Source organism: Protopterus annectens, chromosome 8.part0 (genome assembly GCF_019279795.1).
Source record: "Protopterus annectens isolate FY-2018-M chromosome 8.part0, PAN1.0, whole genome shotgun sequence".
Lineage (NCBI taxonomy): Eukaryota > Metazoa > Chordata > Ceratodontiformes > Protopteridae > Protopterus > Protopterus annectens.
Genome location: NC_056741.1, coordinates 1,570,743,046 through 1,570,762,301, shown reverse-complemented (window position 1 = coordinate 1,570,762,301; position 19,256 = coordinate 1,570,743,046). Strand labels below are relative to the sequence as shown.

General features: G+C 40.1%; 1 protein-coding gene across 1 annotated transcript in view; it reads left to right on the top strand.

Moving 5' to 3' along the window:
- Positions 1-19,256, top strand: part of IGSF9B (immunoglobulin superfamily member 9B) — a 3,189,659-nt gene that overhangs the window by 2,826,595 nt on the left and 343,808 nt on the right. The window lies entirely within an intron of this gene.

Here is a 19,256-nt window from a genome sequence, read left to right as displayed (position 1 = left end):
AGGGAGGGAGCAAATCTCTTAGTGGTGTTCGAAGAAGGAGGGCACTCCTCTGAAAAACTTTAGACAGCCTAGCAGATCCAATGGAAGAATAATTATCCCCAGTATGAAAACTGGAGATGACTGCTAGCTGTACTTTAATAGTGGAGTTGCCGTCTCTGCTGTGAAAGAGAGATGCCAGAAAGTCCAATACAGCTGAAAGAGTGGCTGAAAAAGAATGCAGGTTTCTGCTTGAAGACCAGATAGAAAATATTTTCCACTTGCTTTATAAACCTTTCTGGTGGAGGGTCTCTGCAAAGAAGTCAAAATGTGTACTACTTGAGACTACTTGAGAAGAAAGCCTAGACTGTCGAGCCATCACTGGAATTGGATAAACCATGCAGTTAATTTTAAGACATGAATGTCTGGGTGAGGTGACCTGGGCCACATAACAGTGAAAAGCTGGGGATGGGCCCAGCACCTATGGATGGTGGGGCAGATAAGACTAGAGTAAGGGAAACCACACCTGTCGGGGTCAAAAGGGAGCAATGAAGACTACTGTGGCCTTTCTTGACAATGCTTTCTAAAGGAATTTTGGAGAGGTGCACAGGGAAATGCATAAAGCAGACCAGGGGACCAATTGTGGATCAGAGCGTGCATCTTTGACTTCCCCCTCTGGAGGGATATGGACAAGGTACCTACTGCACTTTTTATTGTAAGGGAGGCAGAAAGATTACAACAAAGTTTTCCCCATGACTGAAAATCTGATCTGCCACTGATGGATTGAGGGAACCACTCATGAGAGGGATGATAAACCTGCTCAGCTTGACCACTAGAGCACTGAACTTCCCTGGAATGTGGGTTGCTATCATATAGTGGTGAGAAGACATCACCCATTGCAATACTGTCTTGGCTTTCTGACACAAATGTGTTCCTCCCTGTTTATTGATATACCAAACCAATGACATAATGTCTGTCTGGACTGAAATCACCCCTCTGGGGTGGGTGCCCTGAAAGGCCTGCAAAACTAGAAGGACCACTCTCATCTCTAAAATGTTGATGGGAACACTGGTCTCTGCAGGGGACTGTGTACCCTGCACAGTCTTTCCCAGGAAAACGCCCTACCACCCAAGTGTGAAGCTTCCATGGTCACTGTGGCTTGTGGGGAAAGTAGAACAAAGAAACAGCCCAGGGAGACTGTCAGGGACTCCAGACACTACTGGATATGAGACCTGCAAATCTTTGTGAGTGAAATATGACAGTTTATGGGTTGATATCTGATTGATCACTGATAAAGTCCAGTGGAGATACGTATGTGATATCTGTAGAGAGGAATCGGGGTGATAGCTGCCATAAAACCTAGAGGATGTATAATCAATTTTGCCAGTGGCTTCTGGCATGAAAGAACAGTAAGTGCTTCTTAGTGGATAGTGGAAATCCTGGTTTGTAGAAGCTTGGCAATTTGCAGGTTTGTAATCTTAAGTGCTCAATAAATTCCAAGGTTTGTATAGGGTGAAGCTTGGACTTAGCTATATTCACGTTAATGCCTAGTGTTGAGCAATGTTGGAGCAAGGAGACCCTGGCTTGGAGAAGAAGATTCTTGGTGGGGGGGGGGTGGTTATGAGCCAGTCATCCAGGTAAGGGAACACCTGGAACTCCTGCAGTCTGAAATGAGCTGCAATCACTGCCATGCACTTGGTGGACAAGGCTATTAAATGGAAATGAATGTTGCCAGCCAGATGTGAAAAAACCTCCTGGACTGTCTGTCTATTTTTATGTGACAGTATGCATCCTGGAGGTCAATCAGGCACATCCAGCACATACAAACATTTTTTTTTGTTTCATAAATTTGTTTAAGTAACGTAGATCCAAAATTGTCCTGAAGTCCCAATCTTTTTTTTTTTTGGCACTGTAAAGAATGTTGAGTAAACTCAACATCCTTGTTGGTCAGTAGGATGTCATGGTTGACTCAATTTTTTATCAGCTTTTTATTTCTGATGCTGCTGCTTCCCTTTGGGAAAGTAGAGCATTGAGAAGTTTCTTTAAGGGTGGAGAAGGATATTGAAAGCTGATGAAGAAACCTCTGGTTATTATCCTCTGTATCCAGACATCTTGAGTGATGGATGTCCAGGCCGTAGGGTAGGGGGGAGCTGCCCTGACTGCCTCCAGAGAGCAGCAATCTAGCAAATAGCCAGGAGTACTGATAATGGCCTATCAGCAAAGGAACTCTGAAAGCCCTGATTTTGTGGGGCCAACATCCACATTACAGTTCCCACGCTGTGCCTCAAGGATGTCTCTCTGCAGGAGTGTCAGGTATGAACCCTCATAATTTCCATAACTAAAGTTTCTTCCCTCAGTTTTGGTTTCTAAAAAAGGTCCTTTGGGGGGTAGAAAATTGGATTCCCATGGTAGACAGGGTCTTAACATCTTAGTCAGTCCTGGGCAGCATTTCCTTAACTTTTGGACAGAAAAGTATTGATCCATCAAAGGTGGCATTAACAAAGGATGTCTTGAATATTCTGCATCCAAGCATTTCTCCTTATGGTTATACCGGTGCTCACAGCTCTAGAGGCACCTTTACTGACACTGGAGATGAAGCACATTGAGACATTAGACAAGGATTGGAGGATAGTCAGCTGCGAGTTGACAGACTTTCTCTCCATGGTAGAGAGGGACCTTGAGATAGATTTGCAGAGCTCTTTAGACAAATATCTCTGGAAGTAAGTAATGTGTGCAAGATAAGTTGGTAGCCTGAGAGCAAAGGTCACTGATGCATAGACTCACTTCCCAAATCTGTCCAACACTCAAGACTTCATGTTATAGGTATGGACAGTGGGACTTTCTTCAATCAGTACTTTCTTAGTGGCTATCACCACCACCACCACCATGAAATCGATAGCTGGACCATTGTTCCAATAAGGATGATCATTTGGTTATACTAGGAATTTATCAAGTTTACATAGAATTGATTTGGCCACATCCAGTTTTTCCATTCCTGTTTAGTGATTAAGTTTACTATCTCATCCACAGGAGGGACTTAAGTAGATAGGCCAAGCCCCAGAAGCCTTGAGAAATACTGACTTTTCTTGGGATGGGGCTTCTGATGACCATCCCCCCTTTCTGTCTGAGCAGTTCTAAAATTTCACCAAATGAGACATCCTCAAGGGGGGAGGGTCTTGGGAGCCTCCCCACCTTATAAAAGTAATTATCTTCACTCAAGGACTCCTGCTTGGCATCAGTGTGCCTCCTTTTGCATGTATGCTACTGACAAATCTCCCCAGTAGGATGTTTTGGAGAGAATGTGGAAGTTGAATTGGGATCCTGAATATGGACAGGCTCAAGACTTTTGGAGATTTGCTGTCTCAACGGGATAGAGAGAGCAGGATCAGGTACATGGAAATCTTGTGGACAAGGGATTGATTCAAGCCCAAAAGTGATGTCTGCAACCTAGAATGGGAGAGCACTCTCTCAAAAGCCTCAGAGCCAGAGAACTAGTGAACCTCCAATGGGAGCTGAGGCTCACAAGAAAGGCCAGTCACAAGGTCCACTTTTGCTTGGCTCCGAAACAGACACTGGAGTTGTCCAGTGCTGAATCCCCAAGGGAAAGGAAGGGCTCAGAGTATCTCAGAGTTAAATCTGCCCCCCTCCAAGTTCTGATGCCAGTGCCTCAACCCTGAGATTCACCAAGATCCAATCCAGTCAGAGTTGACTGGATCAGAGATGCAACTAGAGTCGAAGAAGGCCAAATCTTCAAATCTGACAGGGAGATACCCTGGGTAGTGCAGAGATTTGATAGCTCTGACTCTGTGTGAGGGATTAGGGAAGAAGAAATAACCTGATGAGGGGAAGAAACCATCCCTTGGCTCTGACAGGGGTCAGATCCAGGAGATCCCCAGCTAGAGTTGGGTCCTGACATCATCATTCTATCCACATCAACTTCAGAAAGACTTCTGTAGAACTGAAATGAATGGAGAAAAGAAGACTTGGAAGAAGTTCTGGATCCAGTGCAAAGGCCTCTCATGATGAATGGGGAACTTAGCCTGGGAGATATCAGCTCTGGAGAAAAACACGACTCAAGTAAGGGAGCTGTACTAGATCCAATGAGCATAGGTTCAGACATGAAAGGTGGATCCGAGAGTTCTGACATTTTGGGAGCCAGAGTCGTAGAAGGAGAGCAATCCAGGGTCCACTTTTTTGATTCCTTAGATTTCTCTTTTGTCAGCGTTTGAGTTATCAGCCAGTTTTTTAGCCAATGGTGAAAAGTAGAAGAAGTAAAGGAGTGAGCGGAGGGGAGCCCCTTAAGAACCAACTTATTCTTCCTCTCACAAGGGCCCTCCGCTCAAAGGCCGCACAAATTCTGCACTGTTTAGCCAGGTGTGCAGCCCCCAAGTATAAGATGCATTTGATTTGCACATCCAAATTAGGAATTTTATAGTCACAAACCACACATTTTTTTAAAGCCTGAAGGTTTGTCAGACATCATGTCAATCAAAGTCATGTCTTGTCTGCTGACAAAAAAACAAGAAAAACATTTCCAGCAGCCAGTATAATAAAACACAAAACTCATGGATAGGAAAAAACTACAGCAACACAACAAACTACTAAATATCCTAACAACAATACTAAAAGAACAAAGGTGCCAACAGGTGAGTTAGTTCCCTGCTTCCCCTTCTTATCTCTACAAACAACTTTTATCTAAATCTTCTTTTTTTAAATAAGGTAAGGGATGGTATTAACAGCTGGAAATAATATTCCAAGAAGAAGAGGAAAGGTGAGAAAAACACACAAAAAAAAATCACACATCTCTACCATGAGTCTGTGCAAAGGAAACCATGCCAGTAGCAACTGAGCAGCAAACTAAATCTGTAAACCTGATAGACTTCTTTGAAGTAGTCACCAAGGCCATGGATGAGTGTAAGGTGGTTCACACAGCCTATCTAGATCTCGCCAAGGCGTTCAACACCATCCCCCACTCTGGAATTATAGATAAACTCACTAAACTAGGTATAAATCCCTATGCCACAAGATGGGTTGCCAACTGGCTTACTGACAGAACCCACACTGTGAAAGTAGCAGACTCCAAATCAGACTTCAGACCAATGACAAGTGGAGTACCACAGGGTTCAGTCCTGGGTCCTCTCCTGTTTGGTATCTACTTCTCTGAAGTACAGGCTAACACAGAAGGTCTTTGGCTAACTAAATTCACAGATGACTGCAAACTAGGAGCCATAATTGAAACTCCTAATGATGTGGACATCCTACAAAAGGGCCTCACTGAGACAGATGCCTGGTGTCAAAGACATGGTCTCAAGCTCAATGCCAAAAAGTGCATTGTCATCCCCTTTGGTAAAAATTCTGTACCCATGAACTACCACATAGGCGGTAGTCTACTTAACATCGAAATTGTGATAAGAGACCTTGGGACGCAGGTGGACAGTAGTCCCTCCTTTGATAATCACATCGCCAAAGTGGTCAGGAAATCCTTCTACATGGCACACCTCATCACAAAAGGTTTCTCATCCAGAAAAAAAGAGGTCATTGTTCCCCTCTACTCATCACTCATTAGACCCATTATAGAGTACAATGCCCCTTTTGGTATGTACCCCATAAGACATGTACAGCAACTGGAAAGGCTGCAAAAATACCTCACAAAGAGGATTACTGGCCTCAAACAGATGCCTTACGCAGACCATCTCAAAAAACTCCAGCTTTACTTCATCGCCTACTCAGAGGCGATCTCTGCCTAACATATAAAGCTATGTCAAACCCAGAGCTGTTGGACATGCTCCACTTAAAGAAATCCCAATCCCTCTGAGCTACACGCTCTAGAGACCTAAACCTTGTCACCACAATAAACAGAACATGCTGGAGGGATAGATTCCTGTCCCAGAGACTTCCCATACTCTGGAACAGACTACCTATCTATGTCAAACAGAGCTCCTCATTAGCACTCTTCAAGAAAATTCTTGATGATTGGATGGGTAATAGGAAATTCACCCCGGGAATCACTTCTGTGTTCCTGCTTGACAGGGGCACAGGAAAATAATTTTCTTGGGTGGCGAAAGCCAGGGTACATTTTTGGCTAGGCTTGTATAGACCCTAGGGCCAATAGCCTAGTACCTACCTATGAACCTATGAACCTATGAGGTAACTCTCTCCTTGCAGGGGATTATGGGAGGAACCTGAACACTGGATCCAAGGCTTGAGAATGGCCATAGTCAGATCTGAGTCAGATCGGATAAACCATCTGTTTATAAATGGATGAAGAGACAACTTCAAATCTGCCTGTTTCACAACTGGTGCTTTTCTACCTGGTAGCTGAAACAATGGTATGTCCTTATGAGATCATTTGCATCCCATGGGTCCATGGGCCTTCACTAAAGGAGGTTTAAGATAGTACACTGGAGACTCTAGCTAGGTTGGATCTTTCTTGCAGTATGTATATATGCGCGCGCGCACACACACACACGCACACACACGCGTATATATATATATATATATATATATATATATATATATATATATATATATATATATATGGGTCTACTTCATAAGATCGACAGACCACTGGATCGACATTCATTTGGTCGACAGCTCATTTGATCGACAACCAGTATTCAAGGCAAAAATTTGGGATTTGCCCTCCTCCCCAATGCTGTGCAACCCTGGCGTTGGTATATATAGTTAGGTGGAGTGTGGGGGGCACACTCCCCCACATCGGGTGGTGTGGGGGTGCAAAGCCCCCCACCTATTTTCTTTAAAAGGTGTAGTTTTGTTGTATTTTCATGTTTTAAATGGAAATAGATGGGGGGCTTTGCCCCCACACCCCCCAAATGTGGGGGGCTGTACCCTCCACACCCCCCTAACTATATATACCAACTCCAGGGTCACACAACATTGGGGAGGGGGGGGCAAATCCCTGTTAAGTGCCTTGAATACTGGTTATCGATCAAATGAGCTGTCGACCAAATGAATGTCGATCAAATGGTCTGTCGATCTTATGAAGTAGACCCATTTATATATATATATATATATATATATTATATATATATATATATATATATATATATATATATATATATATATATATATATATATATATAATATATATATATATATATATATATATATATATAGATATATATATATATATATATATATATATATATATGGGTCTAGGAGTATTCACTGAAAGCACATTTCACTGAAAGTCAAATGACTGTGCACAAATCACTGAAAACTCAATTCACCGAAACACATTTCACTGAAAGTTATATATGGCCTTTTCCCTACTGCTGTGCGACCCTGCAGTTAGTATATATAGTAAGGGGGGGTGTGGGGGGCACCCCCTCACATATTTTGGATATTTCAGATATATATTAAGTTCAGAAAAGAGTAATTTATTGGAATTGCAAGTATCCATGTATATAGCTCACCCCCCTTACTATGTATACTATCTCTGGTGAATTATGTTTTCAGTGAATTGAGCTTTCAGTGAATTGTGCACAGTCAAATGTTTCAGTGACATGTGCTTTCAGTGAATAGTCCTAGACCTGTATATGTATATATATATACTAGATTAATGGACCTGGGGCCTTTACAAGGCTAGCCATAGGATTACCCTGGCATTGTTCCACCCACCTTAGTTCCCAATGCCTCTGTTGAGCAGAGCCACTGGGAGTTATCCCTGGAGTGAATTTTCTATTTCCCATCCACTCATCAAGATTTCTCTTGAAGAGGGTCAACAAGGTGCTCTGCTTGACATGTATGGGAAGTCTATTCCATAGCATGGGCAGTCTCTGGGTTATGAACCTGTCCCTCCAGTACGTTCTGTTGATTGTGGTAATGAGGTTGAGGTCTCTGGAGCATGTGGTGAGGAGGGATTGAGATTTCTTTAGATGTAGCATTTCTAACAGAGCTGGGTCAGAAATGGATTTGTAAGGTAAGCAGATATTGTCTCTAAGTAGGCGATATGAGAGAGAATAGTTGGAGTTTTTTGAGTCTGTTCATATAGGGCAAGTGTTTAAGGCCAAGGATCCTCTTTGTGAGGTACTTTTGTGGCCTCTCCAGTTGTTGCAAGTGTCTAGTGAGGTACATGCCAAATGGGGCATTATACTCAATGACTGGCCTAATAAGGGAAGGGTAGAGGGAGACAATGACCTCCTTTTAAGATAGCTTCATAAATATAATCCATCCTTGTAAAAACTCTTCACAGTGGATATTTGAGCAAATCAGCAAATCGGTTGTGCAGTCACTCAATGGGTTTTAGCAAAAACAATACATGCCCTTTCAAGCTTCAGGGTTATCTTACAAATTATGCAATGTAGGTAAAGCTTCCAGCCTGGTTTCTCCATTCAGACTTAGCTTCTCTTGAAGCATCCTGACACAGGACTTAGAAATACATGAGTCTAAGTCTACCTATTTCCCTATCCATTTAATTTCCTGATAGGTACTGTACCATACCTCTCATCTGTACAGATTTTAGCAGAATGTCCAGAATTTTGCCCAGGGGCGGCTCATGCTGTAGGACTGCAGGACTGCAGCGCTCCCACTTAGAAAACAAATAAAAATAAAACTAAGAACCACCATAATTCCCAGAAGCCTGCGCATGCACACATGCTCTAGATACACGGGAACACTCTCAGACTGCTTTCTCAGCAGTCTAGATAGGGAGAAAAGCATCTCGGCCAAAAGATGCCCAGCAGTCTGTGTGGTGGTGACATCTCTCCGCACTGCAGCAGGCTGGACCAGTCAAGATGCATGTAGCAGCTAACAAGGTGTGCTTGACCAATTGTGTAGGGTTGCTCAGCGGCAAGGTGAGCAGTTATCTAGGCAAAGGGTGGATTTGGCTCGTGTGTGTGTGTGTGTGTGTGTGTGTGTGTGTGTGTGTGTGTGTGTGTGTATAAAATTCCCCATTTGCTATATACTGGTGGCTAGAGCAAACTCATGGTGGTGTGGTAGGGAATACAAAGTCAAAAATGCAGCCAGCACCTAGAATGAATGTATCCATAAACCATTTTATTCATATGTTCTGACCCAAACAAACAGACCAGTTTCAGCACAAAGCCTTCTTCAGTGATCACTGAATAACATATGAATACATGGTTAACAGATACATTCATTCTGGGTGCTGGCTGCCTTTTTGACTTTGAGTTATCTATTTTGGCCATGCACCTGCCTGTCATGCAAGTTCTTTTTTGGATTGCATGGTAGGGAATACCTCAGGCTTGAACCCTGTACTTTGTATGCAGGTGGTAAGGGCCTGAATTCCCTACCTACCACCATTTGTAAAAACTTTGCAGATTTTACCTCATATTTGATCTGTTCTGTTCCTCATAATATCTGTGGTTTCTAAATATTTAAATGCTTGGATATTTGATGGTGCAGTGGTAGCATTGTTATCTTAGAGCTACAGCTTCTCAGGTTTGATTCTTGGCTGGGGTGGGGTTTGTGTGGGTTTGCTTTTGTGTCCTCCCATGTTACAAAGACATGTGTCTGCATTATTTCTTCCTGGGCCTCTGCTGAAAATTGTTTTTTTTTGTTCCAATTCATATTGTCCTGGTTAACAAATGTTAAATAAAATTGACAGGCATTTGAATTTCAGACTTCAGGTTTCTGAATGTTTAATTATTTAAATATTTCATGGTGCAGTGGTAGCATTGTTACCTCACGGCAATCAATTCTCTGGTTTGATTCTTGGCTGTGGTGCCTTCTGTGTGGAGTCCGCATCTTCTCCGTGGTTTTGCTCTGGTGTCCTGCCATTTTACAAAGACATGTGTCTGAAGTATTTCTCCCTGGGCCTCTGCTGAAAATTGTTTTTGTTCCATCAGACTTTCCTGGTTAACAAATGTTAAATAAGTAAAATTGACAGGCATTTGAATTTCAGACTTCATATTCTTCAGAAAATACATAGTAACACAAAACCTTTTATTCTAGCAATTTTCTAAGTTTATAAGATGAATATTTGAAATTTGTCCCTATTTTTGGGACTGTATTCCCCCATTATTGGCTTTGTCCAGGTTTTTTTGCTAAGGTTGTCAGCTATGGTGAGAACTGAATTCACTAAATGATAGCCATTTAAGTCTCAGTCTTCCTCTCTTTCACAAAGCAGCTGATTTGGCATAGTGGTATGTTGCTCTGACTGTTTTGCACAGAGGCCTTGGCGGTAAAATGTATGGTGGTAGCACAGCATTTTATTCTAGCAACTTTCCAAGATTATGCAAGCAATGTTTAATGTGTCCCTGGTTTTTGGGGTTTTGACCCCCCCCCCAATAAATTTTTTGCTTTTTCCACATTTCTTGTGCTGTGAAGTTGAGATGCAGTTGAGTATTGAGTAGATTTTACAAGGAGCTGAGAGCTGCAGGGGAAGAGAAGTTTAGTGATGCTTATGCTGAGTTGGCTTGCATTGTTAATAGCACAACAGGTTGTGTACTTGCTTTTGATGCAGAAGGCTGTGGGTTCTACTCCCACAAGGGGTGAATGCTGCCATACTGAGAATGTCCGCGTTGGCGAAGATACTAACTATGAACCTGTTATCAGTTTGCCATCCATTTCCTATTGCAATATTACTAGCTTATCATTTTTTTTTATATAATATAGGCAATTTATTCCTCAGGGGCAACAGACATTTTATTTTTCGATGAAACCATGAAATATAAAGGTGTTTGCTAGCAGCAACCTCTTCATTGGTTACAGATTTATTTAATGTGTAATTATTTAGATGACTTTTACTTCTTCAGAGATTGTGCATATTTACTGACAATGGTGGACTGTAGAAGTTTGAGTAGACTTTTATGATGAAAATGTTCTGAACTGGGCAGTTTTGTCATTATTGGTGTATGCATTTTGTTTCATTGTTTACTGAAAAAATGTTCTGAATTGGGCAGTTTTGTCATTATTGGTGCGTGCGTTTTGTTTCATTGTTTACTGGAAAATTGTTCAAAACAATAAATTTAAAACGCTGTCTAACAACTGTACTATATTGTACAAGGAATATAATTTAGTACAATCAGGAAGGTGTATCAAAGAGCACATGTATGTTTCATGTGCAGGGGCCTATGATTTGAAAACAGTCCAAAATTAATCTTTATCTGCCACTGGCAAAATGTATTTTCTTTGAATGTGATTTTCAGTGCTGTTTCAATGAATGTGAGTTTCAAGGGCAGAGAAGTTTTAATGCTAAGTCTGTTTCCATTGTGAGATTGCATTGCTTTGTTTAGCAGATGCCTTAGTGTTTGTGCTGTAAAATGCAAAATAAAATTTTCAAATGAATTCCAAATCATAATAGAAGTAAAGCAGTATGCACATTAGTGTTTATGGTAAATGGACTGAAATAGCCAAGTAATGGATCATTGGAATAGCTGCAGGGGGGGGAGGCTCCATTCGACCATGATTTTGTGAGGGGAAAGGACGGCAAACTCAAAGACAGCCCCAGCCGAACTATACCTCCCAACTGTCCAGATTTTTACAGAATGAATACATTTTTGCTTCTTATTTTTGGCTTGTTCCTCATAAAATTTGTGGTTTTCTGGCAAATCATTTAGGAATTAAGTCACTAAATAATCACAGATACTGAGTTTTAGACTTCATAACCTTCAGAAAAATGCATGCTAAAGTTGTAAGACCTGTTATTCTATCAACTGTCTCAGTTTATACAAGAGCAATTTTTAGTACTGTTTATATGTTCCCCCAATATATTTGGCCTTGTCCAGATTTATTGCATTAACAGGTGGCTTTATAGAATTAGGCATAGCCAAACCTCTCAGTTGTCCCCGATTTTGGCTCAAAATGTTGCTCTTCCCCTAATAATCCCACCGCAAAATAACAACTTTGGAAGAAAACATGGAGGGTTTACAATTAAGAAATAATGGTAATAATCAGAGTTATAGATTACTTTTATTTCAAAAATGCATGTAGATTCTTTTATTTTGTCAGCTGCTCGTTAGCAGTACTAATATTAAAAAGTGTCCCTTCTTTGACAGGTTCCCAGCTGTATTGTGTGGTTATTTTATATTTTTGCATCACATTTTTGGTCCATTTTTCATAAAATTGTGGGGTTTTTTTGGCAAATTAGTGGCAAATCATTAAAGACTGAAGTTAGAAAATAATGACAGACATTTGAGTTCCAGATTTCATACCCTTCATAAAATTCAGACTAATGCAAGACCTACTATTCTATTATCTTTCTAAGTTTATAAGGGCAATATTTAAAAATTGTCCTTATTTTTGGGCCTTTGTCCCACTTCTGCGTATGGCTTTGTCCAGATTTCTTGCTCTGAGGTTTAGATGTATGACAAATGTGTCAGGGCCATCACAGTCAGCCAGAGACATTTCAAATTGTGACATCATTGTTGCACCCCATTCCCCCATGTAGTGACTCTGGATGTGTCCAAGCAAGGCAAGGAGCAGTTATGCAGTGTAAATGTACAGAATATCCCCACATCCAAGGTAGACATAAGTACTACAGTGGCTTTTCATCTGTCCTTGATTTTGCAGAATGGTCTGGTTTCTGCCATATTTTTGTACTGTTGATTTATGCTTATTACTCAGAAAGTGCCTGTTGCTCTGTGTTTAAGTAGCAATGCTTTAATGACCATCAGGTAAGCTTGTCTGAGATCATAAGATGCAAGTAAGCTTTAATAAGCATACTGTTAAAGAATTGCCAACATTGAAAGCCTTTCTGTCGTTGCCATGCAGAGAATACTTACATAACTAGATAATGTATAAGCCTTGGGTATTGAAATGCATATGACAGTATTTGTAATAAAGGACAGGATTACATTATTTTATGAAGCTCATTACACTTGTTGGAGACTTCCAGTCATCTCTGCAGGCTTTACCCGTAAACTAAACCGAATGCCAGTCTATCATGTGTGGTCCATAACCTGTACAGTAATCCTTTAAGCAATGTATCTTGAGCTTGTTTCTTGTTTGCTTTTCATTTTTTACTTTGATCATGTTTTCCCCATGAAACAAGTAGACAGTTGTCAGGCATCAGGTCTTTTTTTGGATAAGAAACATTTTTACAAGTGGGGGCATCACAGAGATTGCTACTTTCAGCATGTTACTTGGTACTTTAATAAAGCTGAATATAAATTATAATTAGAACTGCAGTGCAAGGAGAAGTGGTTTGAGTTGAGTGCTGCTTGTTTTTCTTATACTTGATTTTGACTGGTATTTCAGTAATGTATTTAAAAAGTAATTTATTTTTTCATGCCTCACAACCTTTTTGTTTCCATCTTGATATTAAGTAAGCTGTCATGCAGCCAATGCATTGAAATATTTTTTTCCTTCTACACTTCATTTTGTCTTGATTGGACTCTCATAATGACGGTTTGGCACCCAAGGCAGCGTATTTAATTAAAGTTAATTTTTGTCATTTTGAGCATAGCTCCTCCCCTTTCTAGTTGGCCACCCCCTTTCCCATTGACCCCACCCATTCAGCTGTCTCCTGCAGCCCCCCTTTGATTTGAAGTCACCAGCTGCCACTTTTGCCTCTTATTTTTAGTCTGTTTCTTATAACATTAACATAAAATTTTGGTTTTCTGGAAAATAATTGGCAAATTTTTGAGGATTGAAGCTAGAAAATAGTGACAGGCATTTGAGATACAGACTTTCTAGCTTTCAGAAAATCTATGTTAATGCAAAACCTGTTATTCTGTCAACTTTATAAGTTTATAAGAGCAATATTTAAAAATTGTCCCTATTTTTGAGTCTTTGTCCCCCCGTCATATATGGCTTTGTCCAGATTTCTTGGTGTAAGAAGTTGAGAGGTATGGTACTTGTTCCTTTTTAAGATGTGCCTGCCTGTTCTCTCTCTTGGTCTTAAAAGTATAGTGCTTTTTACCCAGAGCCACCACAGCTATATCATATGATCCCCCCCCAACCTCCAACCATTGAGTGTAGAACCATCAATACAAATCCCATTGGATATGTTGCAATGCCCACTACAGCCTATTCACATAATGGGTAATCTTAATGTTGTATGGCTAGAAGGCTAATGCCCAACACAACAGTTTGGAATTACTTTCTTTCATTCTTTCTTTCTTTATGTATATAAAGCAAGTTAAAAAGGAACTATCTGTAATGAATGCTAATTTTCTACTTAGCAAATAGGATCTGAAGGTGGTGAGTGCCTGCTTGATTACCAGATGGCAATCTTCTATTGCCAGTTATCATTCTCAGCCTTAACAAGTTTACAGTTAATGTGTTAAATGAAATCATTCATCGTCCTCATTTACCATCTGAAAAAACACTGCACTAGACCAAGAACTATTTGTAGAAACCAGAGGCTATCAGAAATGTGTTGTAAACACAGCAGATATTTCAATTACCATTGGTTAAGTCTGTCAAGGGGACAAGGAATGGTAGCAAAGTCCAAGACAAATTTGCAATAATAGCTCACCAAGATTAAAAAGGACTTAACATGTTTTTTTTTTTTTCTTGCTTGAGCAGGTTCTACACTGTCTCTATTTTTTCAGCCTGTGTTTTTTACTATCCAGGTTTCTGCTATGCATAGCTTATACTAGCAAGGTTAGCTGTAAATACTGCTTGGTGTAATACTTCAAAATGCTTGAACTTTAGACAGATGGCTTTTCTAGTCTTCAGTGAATACAGCAATATCATCTATTTAGGCTGCGGTATATCTGGTATGGGGTCTTTGAATCTTGCATGTCAGCCGCTGGAATGGTGGGGTGACCAAAAGGCAGGCCTGTATAGTGAAAGACTTCATCAGGTAGGCAAAATACCATCTTTTCCTAAGTTTCCTGGGCTAGTGGAATTGGCAGTATCATTTGTTTTGGTCTAAAGTGGACAGAAATCTGGCTTTCCCAATTTTTCAATCAATTAATTCACTAAGTAGACAGGATATGTCAACTTTACAGATTCTATTTAACTTTTTTAAAGTGAGTATAAAACCTTATAAGGTCATCAAGTTTGAGGACCAGTACAATGGGACTGTTCAGTCACTTTGGGATTCTTTTATAACCCCAGGTTTAAGCATTTTCTGTGTTTTTTTCTGAGTCTTTGATACTGGGAGAATGGTATCTGGTATGTTCTCAAATTAACTTTTTGCAGTAGGTGTGGTTTCTGTATTGTGCTGTATTAAACTGGTTCTTTGATGCAACTCTCAGAATATGTTCTTATTCCTGAAGTACAATTTTTTTTTACTTCTTTTGTCGGAGACTTGAATAAGGTCTCCCCCATTTTATCCTCAGGACATGGTGTTCAGGATTTCATCTTCAGTTTCGGCAACTGTTTGAAATTTAACTTTTTTTTTCTTTTCCTTGGTTGTCTCATCTTATAATTTATACACTTTTTCTGCAGATTGAAACGGTCCTTAACACTTTTCAAGGAATTTATTTTCAACAGTTGGTAGTAATCCAAGTATTTTATTTTCTGGTTTAAACACTCTGAGATGCATGTTCTCTGTTGTGTCTTCTAGGGTCTTTCTCCATATGCTCTTTAACTATAAGTATAGTAGTTCTTAACCCGACCTGCATGCATGAAATCGATCACCTATTTCTTCCTCGTATGTTTCCATCTGCCAATCAGCAGCTCATCATGAATTCAACTGAAGCCCAGGATACTTCCACTTCTATAGCATTTCATAACATCATTTTTACATTTTATTAAGATTTTTAAGTAGCCCGTATACCTGAAAGTAGTATACAAGCATCCTTTAATAAATATTCTTTATTCTTTTTTTTAACATCTTTATTAATTCACATTTTCTCAGATTCATAGGTTCCTACTAAGCTTACAGCCAAAATATAGCATTAAGAAGCTCAACCACCTCATCTAGTACTGGAGGCTCCTCCCCAGTAAGTGGAGTTTCTCAACAAATCCCTGGTGAAAATTTGTGATTAACCATCCTGTCCTGCAGACTTTGTTTTAAACATTGGTAGAGAAGTACTTTGATTGGTAGGGGCAGCCTATTCGGGAAACGGAGTATGTGTTGAGTTAAGTAGTTTGTCACTCCATCTGGTCTTGTTGATGTCAAAAGGGTAGGTTTAGGTTTCTAGAACGGGTGTCTGTTTTGCCACCTGTTCTATCTTAAACACATATATTAACTGAGAAGAAAACAAAACGTAGCAACAATTTCTGTTATTAGTGTCATGCAGTACACGTTTTCTTTTTAACAATTTTCATTCGTTCCAACATTATACAAATTACTGAGTTTCTGCCTTCCCTTAAATCCCTTAAACCTCACTCCTCCTGAACATTATTCTGCATGTCTTCTTCCCACAAATTCCATTTATTTCAGTGTAATTTACTCCTTCTCCTGCCTTAACATCCTCCCCACCCCACTTGTTTTATCTCCTTTACAATATTCAGTACTTCTGATTACAGATGATTTAGGTTTTGATCTCTACTTTTGCTTTTTTTGGCAGACAAAATTGTTAATAGTCTTGTGCAAAGTGTGTTTTTTTTAACCATTTCTTTCTGCTGTAATTATGCTCTCACCATGTAAAGTGGGCTTTCTGATTATAAAATTAATTTATGTTTTAGATACTTCAGTAGAATTATGTTTATTAAGTACAGCATTTACAGTCGGCTAAGCAGCTGTCTGGTTACTTCCTGATACCATGCCATGTGGCCTGGTCTTCTGAGGATGTAATTGTTAGCTCAGTTTGACAGTCTGTAGTGGGTAGGTATTGCCCATAGTCTGTAGTGCATTCCACCACATACATGTAACACAGTTAACAGTCAGTGAGACAATAAATCAAGAAATAACACAGTTATATTTAAGTAAAAGTAAAACAGAACAGAAGAACATTCCTTGTAAAGTGCATAAATTTTTGCAAATGTAACAGTAATACTTGTCTACCATATCATAATCACTTTTTAGTAAGAAATCAAGTGGCATGTAAACCATCACAATGCTAGCTCTAAAGCAGGCATGGGCAAACTATGGCCCGGGGGCCATATGCGACCCATTAAACGTTTTGATTCGACCCACCACCTCCCAACCGTCCCGAATTACTCGGATTTTTCTGAGTTTTGGGGTCCCAATAATGGGGTGCCACGATTCCCGAGTGGCACCCCTTCATTTCCGGTTTTTCATCTTTTTTTTAGACTTTTTCATTTTTCGTGGTTTTGGAGCTGACGTCATCATGTGCGCGATGACGTCAGCTCCGTCAGCCTGTCGGAATTAAGATCAAGGGACATGCGGGAGCGCGTCTGCTTGAATAATGGGACTGCCCGCCATTTTGGATTTAAGCTCAACGGACTTTTACACCATAAAACTGCAGAGTTTTCCAGGCAGAATGGGAGTTGCTGCACAACTTGCTTTGACGTTTTCTTTAAGGTAACAAATGTGTGTGTGTGTGTGTGTGTGTGTGTGTGTGTGTGTGTGTGTGTGTGTGTGTGTGTGTGTGTGTGTGTGTGTGTGTGTGTGTGTGTGTGTGTGTGTGTGTGTGTGTGTGTGCATGTGTGTATGCGATCGGAGAGAAAGTGAGTGAATGCAGGTTTGAAAGGTGAAGTGTGTGTGTGTGTGTGAGTGATCGGAGAGAAAAAGTGAGTGAATACAGATTTGAAAGGTAAAGTGTGTGTGTGTATGCGATCGGAGAAAGTGAGTGAATGCAGGTTTGAAAGGTGAAGTGTGTGTGTGTGTGTGTGTGTGTGTGTGTGTGTGTGTGTGTGTGTGTGTGTGTGTGTGTGTGTGTGTGTATGTGATCGGAGAGAGAAAGTGAGTGAATGCAGGTTTGAAAGGTGAAGAGTGTGTGTGTGTGTGTGTGAGCGATCAGACAGAGAAAGTGAGTGAATGCAGGCTTGAAAGGTGAAGTGTGTGTGTGTGTGTATGTGATCAGAGAGATTGTGAGTGAATGCAGGTTTGAAAGGTGAAGTGTGTGTGTGTGTATGCGATCGGAGAGAGAAAGTGAGTGAATGCAGGTTTGAAGGGTGAAAAGAGTGTGTGTGTGTATGCGATCGGAGAGAGAAAGTGAGTGAAATTAGTGAATGCAGATTTGAAAGGTGAAGAGTTTGTGTGTGTGAGCGATCTGCTTCATTATCTATTCTCTTGCCTTATCCTTCAAAAAAAAGAAATGATCTGACTGCTTAAAATAAGTAAAATGTGCATTCTCTCCACATCACTAGGCAATCCATTGAATATTTGTACTTTTAGTGTGTTCCCAACAGTTGGGTTGTCACACTGAACTGCACTATAGTTTGGTTGCTTTGCTTGCTTAATATTCATCACAGACTCAGCTTTATCAGCCCCTTCCCACAAGAAATGTCTTTCTTTCAACTTTGGACATTTCCTTCCTGCTCATATTGGTTCTTTAAAGTATACTACTGTAGTTTTCCTTTCATTTGTACAACTGCATTGTACTCCAGTCCAGATGCAAATGTACATTAAATGCACAGACCCCAAATCTGTCCCCTGACAGCTATAGTTATACAGCATGTTTATGAAAAGTTCTCCAGGCATGTCTAGTGTAATGCAGTTCATATAAAGTGAAATATGCTGTACATTTATGAGATTTACATTTTTTTTTTTTTTATGTGGTTATGGATTACTTTTCTGTCACAGCAATGGAACAGCATATGATGAGAAATCAAGTCCTGTTTATTAAAGTGAATGTCAGGGATTTCTGTAGTGAGATTGAAGAAGAGGGAGGAAGCAAATACCTTAATTTGAATTATTGCATTTTTATATAACCCATTAAACAATCAAGATGGTATTTATTTGATTTTCAGTGTTTAAAGACTCATTTCGAAGTCAGAGATTTTATTGTAATGCTTTTCTTCATTTCATTGGAAATTAAAGCACATGTTTTCTCCATATCCCAAGATGTGTATTTTTCCCCCAATGAGGTGATGTTTTCAAAGCATGCCATCTATCTGCTCCTGTTCCGGCCCCTTTGTCAAATGTTAGAACTCAATGTGGCCCACGAATCAATAAGTTTGCCCACCCCTGCGAGTCTAAAGTAAAGGGTGTTTGTGTTAAACATTGAATACAGTAGTGCTAGTATGAACATTTTCTGAATATTTCCCAAGAGGCTGTTCCTTATTGGCATTTATCTACTGTCTTTACTGTAAAGGTATAGTGCTCTTTATATTCAGCAGACATCATATCACCCTCAGATCCCATTTTAATGACTTAGATATTCTTTAGGAATGCATTCTGTTACTAGGTTTCCATGTGGCAGTCATGTATCTACGTCAGACACTATTCTAAATGTCAGAACATAGTTATAGAGGTGAGTCTGACAGACTTCACTTTAAATAAGTTAAGCATTTTCCTGTTGTTTGTACCAGACTGCCGACCAATGTACTGG